Source organism: Acinonyx jubatus, chromosome E3 (genome assembly GCF_027475565.1).
Source record: "Acinonyx jubatus isolate Ajub_Pintada_27869175 chromosome E3, VMU_Ajub_asm_v1.0, whole genome shotgun sequence".
Lineage (NCBI taxonomy): Eukaryota > Metazoa > Chordata > Mammalia > Carnivora > Felidae > Acinonyx > Acinonyx jubatus.
The window spans coordinates 30,821,590-30,828,827 of NC_069398.1; positions in this window are offsets into that span (position 1 = coordinate 30,821,590).

The window sequence follows — 7,238 nt, forward strand, 5'->3', positions numbered from 1 at the left end:
CACCTGCAGCCCCCACTCCAGCACAGCCGGGAGAGCCTTCTGTTCACCTGGGATCCGATGCCAGCAGCTGCACAAGGGGGTGAGGACACTGCTGCTGGTGAGTGGTGTTTTCCACCTGTCTCAACCCCTGGGTCCAAAGCAACACAGAAGGGACAGTGGAAATTCATGTAGTCCTGGGCACCAGGCTGAGCCCTGCTACTGATTGCCTCTAAAAGTGACAATTTTTGACTGCTGAGTGTGTGAATTCCCTTCTGTTGCCTGGAAGATCTGGAAATCAATAGGGACACTAAAAGGTGTGATCCTTGCTCCCTCAAAAGCCAACTCCCTAAGACACAGACAAAGGACTTTTTGGTGCTGGCTAACTGAATGCTTGAGCCTGGGACTTTGGGTCTGTGTGAGTGACAAAAAGGACAGACGGACTGGAATGCATTCCACCTGTGGCGGCAGCGGCACCAGCATCCAGGATCCAGAGCTCAATGGAGGCGGGTGGCGCTGGGGCAACGGCCAACAGTATCGACGCCCCCACCCTTGTCAGGCTGTCGCTGCGGCAAGACGTGCACGGTGATCTGGGCTCTCAGGGGCCTTGTTCCTGCTGTTCGCTGAACCTGTCTTCCCAGCCTGCTGTTGCACAGGATACCCACTGCAGCAGACTCCCTTCCACTTTTTCTCTGCAGCCCAAGAATGCTGAGAATTAGCTGCGTGAACGCTGGCAAATTACTTGATCTCCATGCCTTCACGCTCTGTCCAATGGGGCCGGTAACAGCTACCGGGACTGTCCCAACACAGACTGTGCTCTCCTTTCCCCCAGGGAAGCTCCCACAAAAGGTGCAGCTGGGGGCGCCTGGATGGCTCAGTCGGTTAAGTGTCTGACTCTTGATCTTGACTCAGGGCATGGTCTCACGGTTCGTGGAATCAAGCCCTGGGTTGGGCTGTGCACTGACAGTGCAGAGCCTGCTTGGGATTCTCTCTCTCCCTGTCTCTCTCTGCTCCTCCCCCCTTCTAAATAAATAAATCAATAAACTATTAAAAAAAAAAGATGTGGCTGACTTGGGCTCAACTTTTTGAGAAAAAAAATGAAATGGATGTCAATTTACAACATTTATTAAGCTGTTTTTTTGTGTCTTTTTTTTAAGTCTATATTTACTTTGAGACCAAGAGCACAAGCCAGGGAGGGGCAGAGAGAGAGAACAAGAGAGAATCCCAGCATGGAGCCTGACTTGGGGCTTGATCCCACAGTGAGATCATAACCTGAGCTGAAATCAAGAGTTGGACGCTTAACAGACTGAGCCACTCAGGCACCCCTTAACTTGATTTTATGTACACGTTTCAAATCCCGGATGCACGTAAGAAATATTTTTTAAAATGTTTTTTACTCTTACTTTTCTGGAGGTGACTCAAACTTCTTTTCATGCTGCTATCACCACAGTGTCACCATCATGCCAGGGCTCACTCTGAGCTCTCGGACAGATTTCCAGGGCACATCATCTTGTCTTTTTTTCTGGACCGTTCAAACTATGACATTTAAAAACATCCCGCGTGATGCTGTCACTGGTAAGTTATCTCATTCATACAAAGCTAGCACAGTTGCTTTTACCATGCGTCCTTTTAAAAAAACCTCTTTATATTGTAAAATATAACAGAGAAGACTGAGGCATATGTGTTGTGCATTATCGTAAAGCAAAACTTGTGTAACCACGGCCCAGGTCAAGAACTGAAACACTGGCAGGATTCCGAAAGCCTCAGCAGGTCCCTGTGGTGCTCCAAAGGCATCCACATCCTGGTTTTTATGGTAACGTTATGGTAACCGCTTATCTTTGTATTTTTACCATAAACATATATCCTCAAACATTATAATTAAATTCTTGCCGATTTCTGAACTTCACATATAAAAGAGATCGTATGTACTCCTCTGGGTCTGAGTCTGGCTTTTTTTTATTCACCATATGTTCAAGACTCATCCACGTTGTTGCATCTGGCTGTACTTCATTCATTCTTTGTTACCAGTGATATTCCACTGTAGGACTATGTCACATTCATTTATCTGTCCTACTGCTGATGGATACTGCGGGCCGTGAGAAACGGTGCTGCTGAGAACGTTCTCGTATGTGCTGCTGGTGTGGGTATTAGCAAAGGCACTACTGACCACAGGGCATGCCTATCTTCAGGTTTGCTAGACAATGTCAGACCGACCTCCCCAGTGACGGCACCAACCTATACTTCCACCTGGCCTATGTGGTAGGCGTCTCCTTGTGGGTTCAATTTGTATTCCCCTGCTCAGTACTTTTTCCTAAGCTTATTAGCCGTTTGTATTTCCTCTTTTAAGTGCCTTTTCAGGTCCCTTACCTTTTCCCAATTTAGACGTTTGTCTTTTTCTTGCTGGTTGGCAGGAGTTCTTTCTATATTCTGGATCCTAGCCCTCTGTTGGTTACACATTTGCAAATACCTTCTGCTCTGGGACATGCTTTTTGACCCCTTTAATGGTGTCTTGATAAAGGGAAGTTCTTGACTTGAGAATAGTTGAATGTATCAATATTTTCCTTTACAGTTGGTGCTTTTTATATCTTTTTTGTAGAAATCCTTCCTTAGATCAAGATCATTAATATTTTCTTGTATGATCTTCAATAAGTTCTGTTTTTCACATTAGATCTGTAATTAGAGTGGCCGTATGTCTAGGTTTATGACTCCTGTCCTAGCATCTCCTCCAGTGAGCATCCCCCTTACTCTCAAAAAATGTCTGGGGGCACCTGGGTAGCACAGTCAATTAAGCATCTGAGTTCGGCTCAGGTCATGATCTCACCATTCATGGGTTTGAGCCCCATGTTGGGCTCTGTGCTGACAGTTCGGAGCATGGAACCTGCTTTGGATTCTGTGTCTCCTTCTCTCTCAGAAAATAAATAAACATTTAAAAAAAAATTTTTTTTAAGTGTCTGAAAATTTTCTTAAGCTTTTCTTCTCAGAGTCAGTTAGCAGCAGATAATTCTACTTCTAGCCAGTAGGGACTACTGGCCCTTGGAGAGGTACAGAGAAGCACATGAGAATGCCTCAGAAGAGCAGATCTGGGTCTGGCTTTCACACCTGGTGGCTGGGTGGCCCCCAACCTTGGGCACTGCCCTCCTGGGAAAGCTGGGCGGAGCTGAGGCCGGGAGGTGCGTCGTCAGTCCCCACCCAGAGCAGATCCCACCTGTGGCAGCAGTCAGCAGAGCTCCACTTCTGTGCTGGAAAGAGAGCTGATGGGTTTGAGACAGGAAACATCACTCCAGGGAAGGTTAATAATAAACCCCATTTGTGTAGATGATTGTAAAACACAATGAAAGGCATTTTAGGCACAAGTGGCTTATTTGACACATATTTCTGGACTCAAAAATACAGTAGGTTTCTTTTATGTACAAGTGTAACACAGATTATGGTTTGGTTTTGAACATTCTGTGTGAGTTTACTGCCATCAGAAGTTCCTGGGGCACCCAGCTGGCTCAGATGGTGCAGCACGCAGCTCGAGACCTTGGGGTTGTGAGTTTGAGCCCCAAGTTGGGTGTAGAGATTACTTAAAAATAAAAATTAAAAAAAAAAAAAAGTTCTTCAAACAACTGTCAACCAGTAGCCATCACATGGTCCAGCGCAGAATGATGCATAAAGGAAGTACAAAGTAAGTCCTACGTGAGAAGCTTCTGGCCCACGAGATAAAACAGAGACCCGTATGCCTATTGGTCTTAAAGGTGTGAGCCCAAGCCTTATTTTGCTTCCTGGAGCATAGTTAATCTTAAGCAAATGAACCCGAGTTTTCTTTGTCTACTCCTGACCCTTGTACTTTACCACTGACCTTATCTTTAATTAACTGCCTTTATATACACAATTCAAATACACCCCTATGGCTTATAGTCCTTCCTGCCTTCTAACGTAGTTCCCTCTCCCCCACTGGACCTTTTCAGCTCTGGGGGAAAAGGTTTCTTGGCGAATTTGGATCCCCAAGAGTGCTGGCACTAACTTAACACATAGTAAGCACTCCGAAGACGGCTGTCAAATGAACGTCTGACTCGGCCATGTCTGCCTGAGTCTATATAACCAGGCGGAGATCAGACAGCTGAGACAGTGACTAACACTGGCTTCCAGGGTGAGCTCACTGTTTGTTTGCTTGTGTTTTAGATTTTAGAGGTGCTGTGGGTTTCCTCTTAGAAACAGAAACATGACTTCCTCACTTTAAGGCACGGTTGTCTATATTTAAACATGTGAATCAGGACATGCCCTTTTCTACAGATGGTTTCTGCAAGTTTTCCTCTGTCAGAGCTGGAGGAAACACCACATGTTTAACTACTTCCTCTAGCATCGTAAGGATCACAAGGAAAAGCGAAAGTGTTGAAATTAACTTAATTAGCAGATACAAAGAAAGCGCTGTGTACAGTGTGGGTCCTGCTGGCTGAACAGGGAGAAGGCTGCCCAGGGTCCCGCCTTATGAATACCGGGCTCAGTGCCGGACATTTGACTCCTTGGCTTTACAAAAGGAGGGATGGCAATAAGCAGAATTAAAGTTAAAGCACCATGAACCCCTTGTGATTAAGAGCTTACTCCAAGCAAATGAGTTTCCACAGAGAAAGGAAAAATCAAACAGTAGTTCGCAAAAGGATATGGCATCAGAAGGATCCTAGGAACAACCTAACCACCCCCATTCAACACATAGGGAGCTTCCTGGAAGCCGTGTTAAGAAAGGGCCAAGGCAGCCACATTCGTTGTTGGTGCAGGTGGGGGGCAAAACGGATTGAGGAACGACATGTGCGGGCCCGTTCTAGCTAATCTGTGCCCTTTTTGCTCAGGCTCTTCCAACATTTTTCAGTGCATGACTTACATGTTATCTGGGTAACTGGGGGAGGGATATTCATTCCTTTAATAAAAATTGAATACCTACTCTGTGTTAGGCAATCACTAAGCCCTGGAAATTCCAATATGAGTAAGAAAGTCCCTCCCTCAAACATATCACGGTGTCCCAAATATCAGAGATAGACACAGTCATGTCCTCATCCTGAAAGGAGCCCTCCATCAATCATCTGGGATGCTGCCGAGCCCAGTGTTGTTTGTAAAGTGTTTCTGGAACTCTAAGACGCGAGACGTGATGCAAATGGCCAAGCGCCTCAGACCCAAACATGCAGAGACTTCGACAATAATACCAATAACATGTGAGTGCTCGCTGGGTGCCGGGCCCCACCATAAGCCCTTTACGTGCACCTTCTCACTTCATCCTCCCTCCAACCCAAACAGACAGGTGCTGTTATTCCCATTTTACAGATAAGGACACAGGCTCAGAGGTCCAGTGACTCCTACGGTAAAGTGATGGCGCCAGGATACGGGAGAGAAGGGGCAAGGTCAGGATAGAGAAGTCACAGGAAACGAAGGTTAACTCGAGAAGACGCGGGAACGAGGATTAGCAGTCGGTCTCCTGCCATAAGGGAAGACAGCTCCGCAAAGGACTGAAGGGGCTGGAGGGGGAAGGGGCCAATATGGGTCCCCAGAAGGTCCACTGTGTCAGATCCTGAACTCAGGAAAACTGGTACTGGACCCTGTCATGGCACAGGAGCTCTGTAAGGCCCATAGAGTGCGCAATGCCTCTCAATGTGGAAACTGAGGCCAGATAGGAGAAATGGCTCCAAAATGTCAGACAGAAGAGAGCACAAGTCTCCCTACACCCAGACTACTGTTTCAGCTGCCTAGCAGCCACGCATCCTCCTGCTAACAGGACCCTAATTTTCCTCTCTGGAACCCCCAGCCGTACCTCGTGTCTCACCGAGGCTCCTGCTGCGGCTGCCATTGCACAGATCCCACAGACTGGGCAGGGGGGAGGGGGGGGCCTAAACAACAAACGTTTCTTTCTCATAGTTCTGGGAGCTGCAAGTCCACGACCAAGGCAGCAGCAGATCTCGCGTCTGGTGACAACCTGCTTCCCGGCCTGCAGTGCCACCCTCTCACGGTGTCCTCACAAGGGGAAGGGGCCTGAACTCTTCTGTGTCTCTTCTTCTAACGGCGCTATCTTCTTCAGGGGGGGCTCCCTGCTCCTGACCCAATGACACCCCCGAAGGCCTCATCCCCAAATACCATCCCACCGGGGATGAGGGCTTTAAGGTCTGAATTTTACGGGGACCAAAGCATACGGTTCATAATAACCCCCGTCTCCAGACTAAGCAAGGGTGAAGGTTACACGCCAGACCACACAACCATCCAGCATGAATCAAAGGCTTTTCGGCCTTTAGAGCTGGCGGCCGTGGGGCTTCCCCAGCCATCACCGGCAGGAAGAAAGCTGGTGTGCATCCTCCGAAAGGAGCAGGAATCAGAGGGGAGGGAAACTAGGTCCAAGGGATGTGGTTTCAGCCTGTATGTCCCGCTGTGCTTGGCCTTTCATCAGTCACGGCTCCTTTTTTGTTTTTGTTTTGTTTTTCACCTCTGTCCTAACGGCAGGGATCCCTCCCGGCTGCTGAGCGGCCCAGAGGAGGGCCCTGCGCACCGCCTCCACCGGCGCCCGGCGCCCGGCCAGCGCTCACATCGGAGCCGCTACTAGGTTGGCTACACCTGCAGTCGGCTTTTCTGTCACTGGCCACAGCAGAGTCTGAACAAAGCCGTGGCCTGTTACCGCTACCACACCACGGACTCACAAAATCGCATGTTTGGCGGACTTCTCCTGAGCAGGTCTGCGTGCTCAAGGGGACGTTTCACCTAGACACCGGTCTCCACGACCCAGGCCCAGGCGGGCACGCGGCTCTCCGGCCGCCTCGGGTCACCACAGTGCCGCCCCCCGCCCCAGGGCCCCTCCTGACCGCCCCCTCCTCGCCTGACGTCCTGAGAACGCGCGGCTGGCGGGCAGGTCCTGGGGAAGGCGGGCCGGAGTCTGAGGTACCACCGGCCGGGTCCTAAAGAGCGACGGGCCGGGTCCTGGGGGGCTGCAGGCAGGTCCTCAGGGGCGGCGGGCCGGAGCCTGAGGTACGACGGGCTGGGTCCTAAAGAGCGAGGGACCGGGTCCTGGGGAGCGCCGGGGGTCTCGGGAGCGGCGGTGGGGGTGGGGGTTCTGGGGGCGACTGAGGTCTGCGGGTCTGCGCGGTTCGCTCCCAGGAGAGCGCAGAAACCTCGTCGCACCCGACAGCCGCCTCACCTACTCCACCGCGACCCCGGAAGTGGGTGGGCGCGCGACCCTCAGGCGGGCCTGTGATGCGGTGCGCCGCAGCCAATCGCGTGCGCCCGGCCTTGCGTCACGGCGAGGCCGG